The sequence below is a fragment of the Amblyomma mixtum genome, chromosome 9 (assembly GCF_055824585.1).
Source record: "Amblyomma mixtum isolate Tamu chromosome 9, ASM5582458v1, whole genome shotgun sequence".
NCBI lineage: Eukaryota > Metazoa > Arthropoda > Arachnida > Ixodida > Ixodidae > Amblyomma > Amblyomma mixtum.
The window spans coordinates 11,492,574-11,509,501 of record NC_143020.1 but is presented as its reverse complement, the minus strand read 5'-3'; the positions used below and the strand labels follow the sequence as shown (position 1 = coordinate 11,509,501).

At 50.1% G+C, this 16,928-nt stretch overlaps 1 pseudogene; it reads right to left on the bottom strand.

Moving 5' to 3' along the window:
• Positions 1-1,494: 1,494 nt before the first annotated feature.
• LOC149328309 (uncharacterized) lies at positions 1,495-16,461 on the bottom strand (annotated as a pseudogene).
• Positions 16,462-16,928: the final 467 nt, after the last annotated feature.

Here is a 16,928-nt window from a genome sequence, read left to right as displayed (position 1 = left end):
TAGAGCAGGCTCTCCGTACGTAAGAATGGGGGTGTGGCAACTTGGAACTGTAGACGGGAGAGGCGAGGAGATGACGATGTAAGGATGCGGGGAAGAATGCTAACCTATGCCCCGGTATCTACATGCAAAAGGAGGCCGGTGGTTCGGTCATGAATGAAGAATAAGCGGCTGGTCTCAGTTCCCACCCCATGCGCCGCTTCTAGAGGTGCCGTAGAAATTTCACTGGTAACTACAGTCCGGAGCACATCGACGCGCCTCTTCCTCGAAGGTACGGTGGTACCAGTCCTCGCCGTTTTGAGCGGGTGGTGTCGGACAGCGCCAGTCAACAGACGCCCGGCGACGAGATGGAGAGCAACCGTGTGAAGTGCAAAGTGCAGTGACCTGGTCTGAGAGACAGGTAATCTGGGCCTGGAACTTCTCACGGAGGCTCCGTGAAACAAATCGGGAGGGGGAACAGATGATGTCGGGGTGAGAGGTCGCGAGACAGGGCCAGGGAAAACTGGAGAACATAATACGTCCATGATGGACTCTCGTGCTCGGCGATCTTCTCCCTAGACGAACCATGGGCGGTGACTAGCATCATGTGGACCGACGATAGCAAGCCCTGAAGGAACAGATCACGTAGGAATGCACGGTCGAAGGTAGCATCCTAGTTGTCTAAGAGTTGCTGGCGCCGCCGCAGCAACTGTAGCTGTTTGCGGTCCTCCAGTTCTTCGGATGAGATAAGCTGTGGCAGATGGCGATACTGTGACACTGCTGTTCACCTGATGAGCTCCGTAGCCAACGTTTCTAAGGGTGCCGAGGCGAGTGGCTTTAAGAGGAGATCGCGGGCCTCGGCGGCAATCTCTGATGGGAGCGGCGCAGAGACGTGATGAAACTTTTGCGTCTGCGAGATGATGCGGGCAATAGTTCCACAGCTGAGGATAGGCAGCCCAGAACGGTGGAAGGCGAAAGGACAGCGTAGAGACGTCACCAGAGGGGCTATCACCGAGCAGGTAGGAGGCGTTTCCGTCGGCGTTGCTTATGCTACGTGCGAGTGTTCTGGCTGTCGTCCGACGACACCACTCTGTTGCGTCAACTAATATGTTGAAGCCCGGATGGTGGATGCATCGACTGACTTATTGGTCGTAGTAACAGGGAACGAATTGCTGCCGTGAGCCAGCCAGAGCAGGCTCGCGCGAGGCACCATAGGCAGTCACTGGCAGTCGAAGTAGCGCGAAGTAGTCGAAGTAGCGTGGCAGCCTAGCGCACTTTAGGCTGCCAAAGTGCTCCATAGTTTTTTTTTTCATGGTTTTGTTTCCCTCTGCTATGACGCAAAATCGCCTTTTCGCACACAGTTGCCCTATAAACTACATTCAAGGCCAGGTTGAGCTTCTTCTGCAAGTGTATGGCTGAATATAAATACATAAAAGAGCACTTCAATTCCGGGCAGGCAGAGGGTGCAAGAACATTTCAGTTTGCAGCGTGCCATCAGTATTTTTCAGATATCGGCGGCTACTCTGCTCCTAGCGCAGCCTTGAGCCCGAGCAGCACGTGCGTCTCAGGCAACTTGGCAATGACCGGCACGAAGCTGCGATCGGCCGCCCGCATCATGCCGAAGTAGGGCACCCCGCTTCTCTGCGGGTTCAGGGGGCCCGTAGCTACGGCTGAAAACCAGGGGTATTCTCTAAGAGTGACTTCCACACGCATCACTTTCGGCCGGGAAGAACCTTCACCTTGGCTTCCGCCCAGATGGTGGGTGAGCTTGCCGTTGAACGATACCCCTGTGAATGTGACTCCCAACCGACCGCGCTCCTCGGGCGTCGTTATGTCGTTGCCCGCGTAGTGGTACTCGTTGATGCCTTTCATCTGGGCGTTCTACTATGACAGGGAAAAAAAATACAAGCGAGACGCATTCAGAGAACTGAACGCAAAAAATTTTCAACGTTTGCGCTCGTAGCGTCACTCGGGAAATAAGGTCGGCGTTCCTGGCCTGGTGTGCAGACGCGTGTGCGTATGGGCTCCGGCCATTTCTGCTATTTTGACCGACTTTTGACCTTCCGCCGAATCTTATTGTGTCTCCCGAAGTTCACGAAGGTGCTCGGCACCTGCCCAACCCAATTTCGGGACCGGCACTCCGTTTTTGTGACCTGCATGGACACTTGTTTCCACCGAGTCCAGCGCCAGCCTCGCTAAGCGTACCGCCGCTGGCGATAGGCTTTGCTTCGCAGCCGGGCCCAGTGCTTCGCCAAGCATGGACGTCGTCACCGTGGAGGGGGAGGATCTAGCCCCTCAAGATTATATACCCACGGACTGGACCTACGTAGCCCGCTGCTACGAACGCGGCTCCGCCGCTTCTTCATCGAAACGCACTCCCAAGCCACCGCTGACGGAGACGCCTTCCGCGTCCGCCCAGCATACCGCGTCCCAGCAGCTACCTCCCTCCACGTCACGTAAGCTACCTCGAGGTGCACCGTCACTGCCACGTCTCCCTCTTGAAGACTTTAAAGTCATCATTCGCCCTCGCGGGGGCCTAAATCTGCGTTCCTGGAGCGAGAACGCTCTTCGCAGAGCATATCACCTCAAGCCTTCGTTTGACTTACTCCGATACCGCAGAGGACCGCCTTCGGGTGAATTTCGTTCACAACACCCTCACCTTTAGCACCCCGAACCGGGACCGCGCCATCACTTACACGAAGCTACAGGAAATCATCCTGGGCCCGACAAGCTACCCAGTTGCCACCTATTTGGCCCCACCAGGCGCATACGTCCGAGGTATCATTCACCACCAGTACGTGGATGAGACCCAGGAGGAAATCATGGAGTACTTGATACCCCAGAATCCAGAACACTGCATTCTCTACGCCCGCCGTTTAGGCAAGACCCAATCTATTGTCATCACTTTCGCAGGGACAAAGGTCCCCCGCCAAGTCTCCTACACAGGAAGTGCTGTGCGCTGCTACATCTTCAAGAACAAAGTGGAAGCCTGCCTTAACTGTCGCAAAACGGGACACCGAGAGGACGTTTGCCCGTCTCCCAAGCTCTCCAAGTGTCCTCACTGCGGAGTTTGCGACCCTGACGAAACCCATGAATGCACCCCCACTTGTATAGTTTGTTCTGGTCCTCACCAGACTGGTTCCTCCATGTGTAAACGCCGCTACAAAGTGCCTGCTCCCGTACTGAAACGCCAGCTACAAGATGACTCAGACAGTGCCTCCACCTCCCATCGTTCCCGATCCCGGACCCGTCGCCAAGGTCTGGAAACACCTCGGCCAAAATGGATTCTAACCGCTCCTCCTCCTCTTACCGGCGCTCCAGCCGGAATCGCTCCCAGTCCTTCCCACCCCTGGACTCCAAGTCGTCTCCTCACCGAGAGCCCTCCACGAAAAACCAGGTGAGCTGGGCAGCTGCGGCTTCTCACTCTCAGCAATCTCAGTCTCGTGATTCAGAGCTGCAAGCCCTGCGCGACGAGATAACAGCCCTTAAAGCTAGCAATCATAGACTCCAACAACAAAACGCTACCTTAAAGCGTCCACCCTTTGCACCCGATCCACCACCTCAAACAAATGCCACTCTACCACTTCAACCTGTTCCTACCATCTCACCTCAGGCCCCCCCCCATCTACTAACCCGCAATCCAAAGATACTACCTCTAGTCCTCCCTCTAAGCGGAAAGCTACCTCCCGCTCAGAACGCTACGTTAATTTTGCCGACCTTGAGGATTTTGAGGCTCGCCTAGAGGAAAAATTAGAGGCTAAAATTGATGCTAAGCTCGAAGCGAAATTTGCTGAGTTCTCCCAACAAATCCAACAGCAAATGCTCCAGTTCCAACAACAAATGCAGCAGCAAATCCAACAACAACTTAACACCCTCATGCAACAGATCCAAACACGCATCACAGGCCTTGAAGCTAGGGGAGACGCAACGGCCGCCCTCCACACGACGCGCGTTAAACCATACGTTCGCTTGCCGCACGCTCCCACCACCCTACCCATTTTAGCTTCACCCACACTTCACCATGGCGCCCCGCCACCTACTTAATGTGTGGCAATGGAACTGCAGGGGGTTTCGCCGCAGCAGTATGTCCAAAGTTCCGACATCCCCCCTGATATCATCGCCCTTCAGGAAACTCATGGCCCAGTGAAACTACCTGGCTATAAACCATACTCACCCCTAGATGTCACCACTCCCGACACCGCTATTTTGGTTCAACGCAACCTGACGGCCGTCCAACACTCCTTAGACGACGTTGGGGTAGACTGCGTCTTGCTCGAACTCCTCCCTCGTAAAAGGGGCGACCAAAGACTCTTCATTCTTAACCTTTATAGCCCTCCAAGAGACAGAAGACGCAACTTCACCACCCTTCTTTCCCGGGTCAACAGGCTTGCGCACCATTCTGGTCTCCTCATTGTAGGAGATTTCAATGCCCACCACCCCGCTTGGGGTTACCGCACCGCCAACCGAAAGGGTAACACTCTGTGGTTGCGAGCACAGGAACTGGGCTTCACCCTTGTTACTGACCCTCACACTCCCACCCGCGTAGGAAACAGTGTGTCTATTGACACTTCACCTGATCTGACATTCTGCAAAAACGTACGGTTCGATCAGTGGCTGAACACTGGGAATACCCTCGGCAGCGACCACTATCTTCTCGCGACCACCCTCAGCATGTCCCCGTTCCGCCGGAGAGGTCGCCCGACCCTAATCACGGATTGGGACAAGTTTCGTTCCCTACGCGCTCAGAACGCCCCTACCCGGATTAATAACCTGGACGAGTGGATCTCCAAACTGCAGGCAGATGTCTCTGCTACTACTCAAGAATCACCTATCACGGCTGATCAATTCAATACAGACAGCCGTCTCTTCCACCTATGGCAGGCCCGCGAAAGCCTTCAAAACCGTTGGAAAAAACAGCGCCACAATAGAACGCTTCGGCGTAGAGTAGCTCAGATAGACAAACAGATTGAGGCGCACACTATCGCACTGACTACCCAGCAATGGGGTCAAGTTTGTGAAAACATGCGTGGACAGCTCTGGCTAACTCGCACCTGGCACCTTCTCCGTTACCTTTTAGACCCAGACGGTTGCAAAACATCCAAACGAGACACCATTTCCCGCATAGTCCATCAACACACCGGCTCAGACCAGGATCTTCTCGATGAACTTCGTGTACGCTATCTCAATACTACTTCCCCGGACCCTCTCCCCCCCTACATGGGCGGTGCCAACCCTGCCCTCGATCAGGAGATTTCGGAAGCTGAGGTAAGATTCGCTCTCACTCAGCTCCGTCCTAACTCTGCCCCGGGACCGGACGGCATTTCCAACAAAACTCTCCGTAATTTAGATGACCCGTCCATTGGGGCCCTCACTGCCTTTATGAATGATTGCTGGAGAGAGGGTAAAATCCCCGCAGCATGGAAACATGCACGCGTGACTTTCATACCGAAGCCAGGCAAACAACTAGCTCTCGAAAACCTCCGCCCCATCTCCCTAACTTCCTGTGCCGGGAAACTGATGGAGCACGTCATTCTCAACCGTCTCAATAATTACGTTGAAGATAACCATCTCCTACCTCGCACCATGTTTGGCTTCCGCTCAAATCTCTCTACGCAAGACATTATGCTCCAGCTCTCACGAGAGATACTGTGCCCCTCTACCAGAGCGGGCACAAAGGCTATTCTAGGGCTTGATTTAACTAAAGCAGTTGACAGCGTCTCGCACCGAGCTATTCTCACTAACCTCTCCCTATTAAATCCTGGTCACCGTACCTACGAGTATATACGTACTTTCCTCTCTGGTCGTACAGCTGAACTTAGCTTTGGCTCTCTCCTCTCAGACCCTATAAACCTCGGTAGCAATGTCACCCCCCAGGGATCCGTTCTCTCCCCATTTCTTTTCAATGTCGCCTTGCTCACGCTACCTTCTAAATTAGACGCTATCCCCCGGCTATCCCATACCTTATACGCAGACGACATTACCCTCTGGGTTTCAACAGGCAACGATGCTGAGGTCGAATCCGCACTTCAACAAGCGGTCGATGTCATTGAGCGCCATGTAGCCGCAGCCGACCTCTCGTGCTCCCCTCAGAAATCCGAGCTGCTGCTCATCCGAGGTCAACCCGGCCTCCACGGCCACCCTCCCATCTGCATTACTGCTAGTGGTCAGCCCATACGCGAAGTATCCACCATTAGGGTATTGGGGCTCCTCATCCAGAGCAATCGGAAAAACACCGACACTCTAGTTAAACTTACAGTCTCTGTATCGCAGACCATTCGTCTAATTCGTCGCATTGCTAATAAACATAGAGGCATGCGAGAGGCTGACCTCCGACGTCTTGTTCAGGCGTTTGTTATCAGTCGCCTCACATATACCCTCCCTTACCTCTACCTTAGCTGCCAGGAACAGGACCGCGTTGACTGCCTTATTCGACAGGCTTACAAGGCGGCTCTTCATCTCCCCCACCGGACCCCCACGTATAAACTACTGGCATTAGGGGTCTACAACACTGTGACGGAGCTCTCGGAAGCTCATCTCACTTCTCAGTACGAGCGTCTCACTCACACCTCCACGGGACGTCACATACTCGACAAGCTTGGAATACGCTTCGAAACAACCGCACCCGACAGGGTCCAGCTTCCACACCATATCCACAGTAACCTTATCGTTACCCCTCTTCCTAAAAATATGCACCCAGAGTATCATGTCGCTCGCCGCAAGCACAGGGCTAAGTCTCTGCACAAAAAATATTTAACAGATCAGACAGCAGTCTATGTCGACGCCGCTGGATACCCCGACCGCGAAGCTTTTTCGCTCGTGGTTGTAAACTACTGTGGACGGCCGCTAGTTGCGTGCTCCATTCCCGTCAGATCGCCTGAAGAGGCCGAGGAGGCGGCCATAGCCTTGGCGATGGTCTCCACCTCTGCAGAAACCATCTTCAGCGACTCTAAATCGGCGATTCGTAGTTTCGCCAAAGGCCGGGTCTCCCCTGTCACCCTCTCTCTCCTCCACTCCACCAAACTTCAACTCCGCCCGATCCAATTGATCTGGGTCCCTGCGCACTCGTCGCATCCAGGCAACGAGGCGGCCCACAATTATGCCCGAGGATTCGTCGACCGGGTTGTGGTGTCGCCCGTCCTGCGGACGGCGAGAGATCGTATGGTCACATTTCATGATATAACCATGCACTACCGCTTAGGTAGACTTCTATATCCCCCCGCACATAGTTCTCTCACCAAACCCCAAGAAGGTGCGTGGAGGCAACTCCAAACGAACACCTTCGCCAACCCCGCGATATATGCCCGCATATACCCTGGGGTCTACTCCCCTTCCTGTCAAGTGTGTGGCCAACATGCCACTCTATCCCACATACTGTGGGCTTGCCCTCGGGACTACCCCCCTAGAGGCTTGCAGCTCTCGAATCCAGACCAGTGGGAGGCCGCATTGCTCAGCTCCGACTCGGACACACAGATCCGGGTTGTGACAAGAGCCCTAGAAGTCGCCGAACGCCACGGGCTCATGGCCACTTGATGGGGCTCTAACCCCACACCGTCAGATACATCTGTCGACGAAAATAAAGTTTATCCTCCTCCTCCTTGGGAAATAAGCTGTAGGTCTGTTCATTTGTTAGGAACACTATCGGTCCTGTCGTCACCAAGATAGCATTGGTGTGACGAGTACAATAGAAATTGAATGAAAAGACGAACGTAAGGAACTGTAAGACCAGCAGTACCTACAGGGTGCTAAATTTGAACACTACTAAAATAAATTAGGTGCGCTGGCAGGGGAGAAACACTAGCAAAATCGTGATAGAGGTAAACATGCAACAGTATGACAAACACGAGAAGAGAACAAACCTAAGTACTTGGCAAGAACTATAAGTTCTGTGTAAACGTTGTCGGCGTTTTAAATCTCTTTCCATTCCAGCCCTTTGTCGCTTACCTTACGGTATGGTCCAGGTTTGCACCCACTGTAAAACTTCTGCAGCGCCTCTGATTTCATAACAACATAAAAGCACGAGCAAAAAAGCACTCTGTGGCCGTTGCAGAGCGAGGACGCTTATGCCTCGAACTTTGGTATGAATGAAGTGTGAAGTGCTGACCTGTGAGTGTGAACAGTTCGGACAGAAGATACTGCTATCGCTGAGTTCTTCGCCGTACTGATGGATGTAGTGTCATGGACAAAAATAAGAGACCCCCCCCCGCACCTTCCCCCACCTTCAGGGGCGCAGACACGCTGAGTGGCGCAGGTCGGAATTTGGAAGGGGTCTCTTACTTTTGCCAATGATCGTGACATTAACAGATCTGACTTCAATAACTGACTATGCGGGTTGCACTTCTTTGATGCTGCCGAATATAAGGATGCGCGGCACATCACTGCAATTCTCGAAGATCAGACACACAAAATTCTAACAGATGGTTCCCTTCGTATTCACAGTGCAGAGGAATGGAATGAGATATCGTTGCTTTGGCTCTGGCTTCTGTGCAATCTCAGGTTCTTAGGGATTCCAAGAGCGCAGACCCACAATACGCCAAGGATGGAATTTCACTAGCTGCATAAAACATTTTAGGGCACCGACACGCTCACGCTGACGCGTGAGCACCGGCTCACGCTTCCATACTTGGTAATGACTGCACACACGCTGCCGAGCTGGAGGTTTGATGGACCGAGCGCTTCGTGACGGAGATGATGATAGGCATCTGCATCTAAACACTTACGGGAAACGGAGAGTTGTTATAATACACTACAGGACACAAAGAACTAAATATGCGGGAGAAGCGTGCAAGACTCTCTCGAAGACAAAGGTGGCGCCTGGAAACAGCTCCAAAATAATACCTTCAGACACCCTACCCTTATGAGTGATATATGCCGGACACTCCACAGTTACTTACAACATATGGGGGGAAAACGGATCCGATACAATATGATTTGGCTATTCCAAGACAATTCACAAACTGCGCACGAGGAGTGGAAGTCTATGCTCCTGAGCTCGGACCTCATCCCTCAGCTAAGGACAATTGACGAGGCCTTAGCTGCACAAAGCCATGCGGTGTCCTCTGGAACCAAATCACGACGTAGATTTCCAATAAAAGCTGATCTGGTGTGCGTCTGTTCCCGTGGTGGAAAGAATAGCCCGTCATATTGCTGGATAGCTCGCCATATTGCTGAAGACTGGGTAGTCGAATCAAGCTAGGCTCGTTTTTAGGGCTATAGGTTTTCTTGGCTGATTAGTGGCATGGACAGGAAAAGTGTCCGCACGAACTATAAGTCATAACTTGTGTGGTGGCTTAAATAATAAGCAAATAAAATTGGGATCTATTTGGGAATCGCAACCGGGCTACCGGCGTGCCAGACGGGGACGCTGCCACTCCGCCATGACACTTGGATGTTTGATACTGAATAAAGCCGCGTCTGGTGAATGCACAGTTCTTAAAAGCGGATCCTCGAGATATGTACTGGGGCCTACACGAGTATTTATGAGCATGGTAACTAAAGATGTCGCAAACAAAGCAACTAGCAAATTTCCTGCGTTTCGGATGAATTTCCTCGTGCAGTCGTAGCGCCATCGTGCAGCACCCTAAAAAAAAAGCCCTCAGAATGCACAGCGCTAGCACAGAAAATGGCTCAAGTGGCGGACCGCGCACAGCTTTCTCGTTTGAGCACATAATGAGATTGAAGTGCATCCGATGATTTTTGTTTTGCGACTGCTTGCAGAGGACCTTACCGTGGACCTACAGAAAACACGCTGTAGTGGGGAACGTAATAGCTCTCGCTTTAAAAACCCCAAACGAGGGCGCGATGTTTTCTCTTCTTTCGGCTATTCAGTTAGCAGGTGTTTTCCAGTAATAATCTGGACACGCCTACTTAATACCGCAATTAGCGATTTAAGCTGCATAGATGAATTTGAATGTTGCTTGAGTAATCAATCAACTTAGCCTTAGTGCAAAGTCGTCCTGTGTACGGAAAGAAAAGGGAAGGTTCCATAGCGGTCAGTCCTTGCGGCTTTTTCAGCTTACGTTCCTAATGCGGTAGCATGAGAAGAATCATCGGGAAAAAAATGAGTCACTGGTCACGAAATTCCCAGGATCGAAACTGATGTCATCGGACTTTCTTTTTAGCACTGAACCATTAGGGATTTATTTCCCTCGGATTCCCCTTTTTATTATTTGTTTTAAAGTATGTAATGTGAATGGCTATTCTCTGTTTGCCGAGTTCTGAGTTGTAAAAATGCTTACCGCAGTGGTGCAATTGTGCACTGTCAAGACGTATTGTGATGTTTGCTAGACTTATCATTTTATTTCGTTTTTAACTATATCCTCTCGTACTGTAACGCCTAACGGCGCGGGAGGAACATACATAAATAAAAAATAAATAACATATACTGCACATTTTGATGTATCATCATTGCTTTGTGTCGCAGCCTCTAGACACTTTGGGGGAAACATCTGTCAGCTACCAGAATGCCTGCTGACAAACGTGTATGGTTCGGAAAACACATCCATTAAAGAATGGAGCAAGATTGGATATAGCCACATCGACATTTTCTGGGGGCATCGCATTGCAAACGTAATGGAAGTAGGTGTCCTTGTGAGCTTTTTGGGGCCGAAAATTTTATTACTTCCACACCATTTAACTGTTTTTCATGTGGGATGAGTGGTAGCACCGGCGCGTACACACTACGTTGTTTTTTAATAAGCAAGCAGTTGAGATGCGGTCTATTTTCTTTGATTGGGTGTGTTTCTCACTCTTTGTGCGCATAAGATTAGTATGTTAGGAATATGTCGGCAAGCTACATCGGGCTCGACAAAGCGCAGTGGGGTCGCTGAAAGAGAAAAAAAATTATGGCCAATCGGACAACCTGCATCCCAGAATTGACACTGCTTCTCGGCACTATATTCAGCTATGTGCTTTTACTAGTAATCAGCTGACTGGGTTCGGTGATAACAAAAGCAAATAGAGATGAGCGATGACGGAACTACGACCGGTAAGTTGGCTAATGACCAAACTGGAAAGAGCATGTGAACGTCTCTAGCTCGTACCACTCCCCACAAGAAGTTCATACCAGTGAAAATAGAAATAAAGGAAGCAAAAGACCATAAGCCGGTCAGCGAAAGTAAACAAGACAGAAAAACGTATCAGAGCTGAATATGTTACACGGACATTTCCTACAATGGCGCGAGAGTTAGTTTCAAAATTATGCAATAGAAGGCGAATGCAACAGCAGGCATCAATAAAAGATGGCGCTTGAAATGGTACTGACATAACGCACTTCTCATATCTTTCATCTGAGAGCACAGTTTCCGGACTTTTATGGGCTATATTTTTTTAGATCAGTCGAAACGTCTTTACGCTGAGAAATCCAGCAACACAATTAATTTTTTTTTCATATGATAGTACATTTTTGCCAAGGTTGGCGGCGTCTGCAAACGTTTGTGTCAGGGACACGATATGCACCTATAGTATAATATCTCTACGCAGTTCTACGAACACAACGACTACCGCGTCACTTACGCCACGTTTTGTGGCTGTATTGAGAGATCTTATAAAAGATGTAAATACTTCGTTAGCGCTGTAGTTGAGAGTACTAAGGTTGTTTTAAATATACTATCGTTACAATAACATATTACTAAAAACGCTTTTTCCGCGGTAACACTGACATTGGCTTCGCCAGCGGGAAAGGTAAACACACTATGCTGCAACCCACGTTTTTGTTCTGACTTTCTTTGACAATTTAAAACTTAACATCCACCCAAAACTTCAGTTCTGCCCTCGGTAATCTCTTTATAGAAATATATCTCGAAATATATGCCAATATTATAATTGTCTCCGGCAGTAGGTTACCTGAAGGAATTGAGGAAATTGATTAAATGATTAAATAAAAAACCTCGCCCCCGCCTTTATTCCATCCCCCTGTGCGCTTCCCTGGTCCGGACCTTTCTCTTTTAAACATGATTAATATTGCCACCCAAGGGTACAGCAAGGCCCGAACACATGTGTTGTTATGTGTCTCTCAAACGATCTGAATTTTGCAGATAGTAGAAATTCACTGGCGTCAAATTGCACTCCTGTGAAGGCGTCCAAAGAGAACCGGCTTCTTAGTTGAATGCATGCAAGGATATAGCGATTATTTATTTTGTGAGACCAAGATACGCACAAATTAGAGTTTATAAACTGTGCTATGCGGAGAAGTCTATCTGAGAGAACAATGGTAAAATGCGGTCGTCGCGGTTCAGCAAGGAAAGCTGAGCAGTGTAAAAGCGAGAACATAATGTGACGAAGAAGACGAAGCTGGCAGTGGTGCAAGGACGGAGCCCTTGCGCTCAGCCAGCGGCAATTAAATCATCTCTTCTTATTGTTATATTATTATTGTTGCTATTTTATTGCTATCTTGTTACCGTTCATCGCGCCCCATTATTCGGCAGGCCGCAACCTACAACATAAGTAACACAATGAGGAGCGGCAAATTATAGACCACTCTAAACAAAGCCGTAGTCGAATAATGTGGGAGAGAGAGAGAAAGGAATTTTAATGAGGGAAGGTGGAGAGGTCGGCCGGTGGAAACATGGCCCTGGCCTGCTACTCCACACAGGGGAAAGGGAAGAGGAGGAAAAGGAATGTGCGAATGAAGGCTGATGATGGCATAATACAATGAGTTTCACGGGTGATGTCTACACACACACACACACACACACACACACACACACACACACACACACACACACACACACACACACACACACACACACACACACACACACACACACACACACACACACACACACACACACACACACACACACACACACACACACACACACACACACTGGCTGACACTCGCATCGCGGTTAGTAGACGCACATAAAACTCATAAAACTGGTGTCTGCAACACAAACACCGACACATGTCATTAACCATGTAGGTTGTGCACAGGCGGTCACAGACGAGTATCCAGGCCTGTTTCACACAAAAAGTTGAGCAGGGCCTTTTTCACACACCACCAATCAGAACGTCTCGTCCTGGCGCCCAGAAGAGTTTCCTCAGGGAGAGGGCGAGAGTCCAGTTGTTTCACGGTAGCCTCCAATGTTCTCCTTTCAGCAGTATAGTTCGGGCGCTTGCAAAGAAGGTGTCCAATAGTCTCTGGAGTGTGGCAGTGTGCGCAATTTGGGTTACTTTCGATGCCCATCTTGTGAAGATAGTGTTTGCTGTAGGCAACGCCAAGCCGTAGCCGGTGGAGAAAAGTCCCATGACGTCGCACCACCATAGATGGCAAATGTAATCGTGAGCCAGCGTCAAGATTACAGACGCGGTCCTGTTGATGACTCGAATCACGCCAGTGCGACTGCATTGCCGCTTGCATTAAATGCACCAACAAGGCTCCAATGTCTGATCTAGAAAAGGCTATCTCAATGCAAGCACCATCACTATGTGCCATCCGAGCCTCGGCGTCAGCACGCTCGTTTCCCGCTATGCCGCAATGGCTCGGTATCCATTGAAACTTTATGATATGGCCGCGGTGGAAAGCTCCGGCTAACAAAAGCACAATCTGTTGAACCAGCTGCTCGCACGCCCTTGGTTTTAGATAAGTTTGTACGACCTGCAATGCCGATCTCGAGTCGCAGAATAGAGCCCATTGCTGCGCTGGCTGGTGACCAATATAAAGGACGGCTTCTCGTATGGCTGCCAATTCGGTTGCCGTAGAGGACGTTTTGTGCATGAGCCTGAAACGGTGACATGAGGCATTTCCTGGCACTATCACCGCTGCAGCTGAAGAGGTGGTCGTCACGGATCCGTCCACGAAAACATGCTGGGTGTTAGTATACATAGATGTAATGTATGACAGCGCCAGCTGTTTCAGTCCGACTGTTGGAATGTGCGTCTTCTTTGTTATCCCTGGGATTGTTGTCCGTATAGATGGTTTTGGTACTGCCCAAAGTGGCACCTCCGCAATGTGGTGTGGCGCGTAGTTCGAAGGCACCGCATTGCGCTGCATCCAAAGGGCTCTGGAAAAGGCTGCATCTGGACGCACCGCACTAATGTTGGTCAGGGGGTGATGACGATGCCTGGTCAGATGCCGCAAATGCACACGAAGTGGCTCCTGTTGAAAATAAATTCGTGCTGGGCAGGCGCGGGCCTCATAAAATGTGCCCCATGTAGAAGTTTTACATGGCAAGCCCAAGCATACTCTTAAAGCACGAGCCTGCGCGCTTTCAAGCACACGCAGGCCTGATAGTCTGACCCCCGAGAGAACGGGTGCACGGTATCTGAGAAGACCGACTACCAGGGCCTGGTACACGTGTCGTAAAGATCGCTCGGAGGGACCCGAACATTTTCCTGCCATATACCGCACAATGCTTGCAAAGCTGTCGAGCTTTTCTTGAGCACAGAAATGTGCTTCGTCGAGGACAGGCCACGGTCTATCGTAACACCTAAGAATAGTTAAAAAGCGTGAATAGACGATGTACGGAGTGGCATGAACGGAGACAATTACGGCAGCAACGACAGCCGCTTACGGGAAAAGCCGAACGAGAAGGATCACTGAAGATGACGACAACTCGCAGAGGTTTACACAATATTGATGGATTAAACGTGGTGTAATTAAGTGCTTGCTAACGCAGTAGTCAGGCGCCACTGCTTACTGAAGCCGGAACATAGGCAGATGATTAAATATTCTTGGACGAGCACGTCGTCCAAGACCGGACAGTTGCAGACCGAGCGTGTGCGGCAGCTGTCTCCGTGCGGGCCCTAAACTAGAAGACGGAAGTCGGGAGCAGCCCATATTGCTCCCACCAATAAGCATTTTCAGTGTAACAATGAAGTTTTTTCTTCTTATTATTATTCAGAGCAATTTTTTAAGTAGTTTGAAAATGTGCTTAAGGTGTAACGACATTTTTCGCACTGCTTGATCACTCCCATGTTAAGCCGATGCCTTTGCATTTCCCTCCATAGGTACTGCCTTTTGGCGGCGCTTGTAAGCAAGCCATGTGTTGATAAACGCTATGAAGCGAATTCGAAATTTTTTGAACGCCATGTGGTCGATGAGCTCGACGATAGGCTATACGTCATAGAGGAGCATGATTTGCCAGTTGCCATGGGAGAGGTAAAAAGTTTAAAGGCCTGAAAAGCCTAGGTTATTCTTTTTTCGATAGAGAAAGATAGTATCATTTCTCGATCAATACTGTACCACTGGGCAGGTAATTTAAAGTAATACAAGAAAGGAGGCCGAAAAACAGGGATAAACACGGTACAAACAATTCAAAGCGTGATTTTCATATGGAGACCAGGGGCCGTTTTCTATTTGCTGTCCATTTTCCATTGCCCACATTACGTCTATTTCTGGCCTCTCTCACTGGTCACTCAGACATACTCGCAGCTTTCAAGCTTCTGTGGTAAGCGAACCGGAAATTTGGTGGTTGTTGATAGGCAATCACCATTGCTTGCACATTGCAGCAAAAGGCAGACAGCGGTCAGGTGTGGTCATCGGCTGTTGACATAGCGCGGCGATGCACCTCGCCATTTGCTGCATATTGGGGCACATTGAAACCAATGGCTGCGAATAGTGAGATCCGGTCGCCAACCACCCGATAGCCGGTTCGCTTCACAGAGAAGATTGAGAGAACCGCATGGCTGTGAAATGGACAATGTAAAATGGACAGCTTTAGAATAAGGCCCCAGTCACGTCTCCTTACCGTGCTCACGGCGATGACGAAGGGGAAGTGCCGCACGTTCTCCTCGCAGACGGCATGCTCGGCGGTCACGTTGACGTCGCTCAGGCGCAGCGGTGAGAGGGTGCCGTTGTGCACTGTGTACCCATTTGCGGACACGCTTGGCACCGGGACGATCTCGCTTAGTGTGGTGCTCACCCTTTCAACGGAGGCAAGGCGCACAGTCGCGCGCCTCGTGGATTATAAAAGGTCGGAGCAACGGTCGTTCAGCGATGTGGTACGCAGCGAGAGACTGGCTACCGAGGGAGCTGTGACGTTAAGCCAGTGTTGGAGTATATTTAAAGCCGTTCGTGGAAGCGTTTCTAGGGTTTTTTTCGGTGTTACACCTACATTGAACGTACTGGTGCCAAATTTAGCTGTCCCTATAATTCCTATAGATATTAAAAACACCAACAGGAAAGAAAGAGTGAGAAGAATATAGAAAGCTCATAGCTCTTTTGGCAGTCTTCATGTTGAGTTATTTGCTTTGATACGCCGCATTATGAACTGTCCTGAGGAGCTGTCTTTCGGATAGAGCCGTTCATCTCATGTGAAGCAGGTTCGTTGACCAGCGGTCAAACAGCCATCTCCCAGAGCTGCACTGCGCACCAAGTAAACATTGTCGGGGTATCTGAATGGGCTTTTCATGGATCTAGGAGCATTGACATCTTGAGCAATTTTTCTACAGCTTGGGTGCCATTCTCTGGTATTTGCATGCCTCACTCTGTCCGCACCCTACTCCTTCCACGGTTAACGATATCCGGATGGTACCGTTGGTAACCATTCTCCGGCCACACTTTCCGCCGTTCTCTTCATGGCCTCCTCTTTCCACCGTAAGTTCGCTTCCGGTTGTTCCCTCTGCATTAACTACCCGGTTACGTTGACCACCTCTACTACTAGTAATACAACATCGATGCGAGAACCAGAAAAGAGCAGTTAACAGCTTCTGCAGTGAAATGAGAGCGACGCCATTTATATATATGGACCCTGAGACAGCCAACTACGCGCTCCTTTCGAAGCGGCATCGAACGTTTTCTCTCATATTACCCTACCAGATGTCTGGCCGACGCCATTCGGGCTTGGTGGAATTTTTTTTAAGGGGGCTCAACCCCTCGTGAATTGCCAGGTTTACCGTAGGTTCATCCCTCGGCAGCATCATTTCCTGAAAGATTAAATACACTCTCAGTTCTTCTAAGTCCATCGCCATCTTCTATTGTGCAATCGGCCGTCCCATGTTTCACCTCAGAGCTT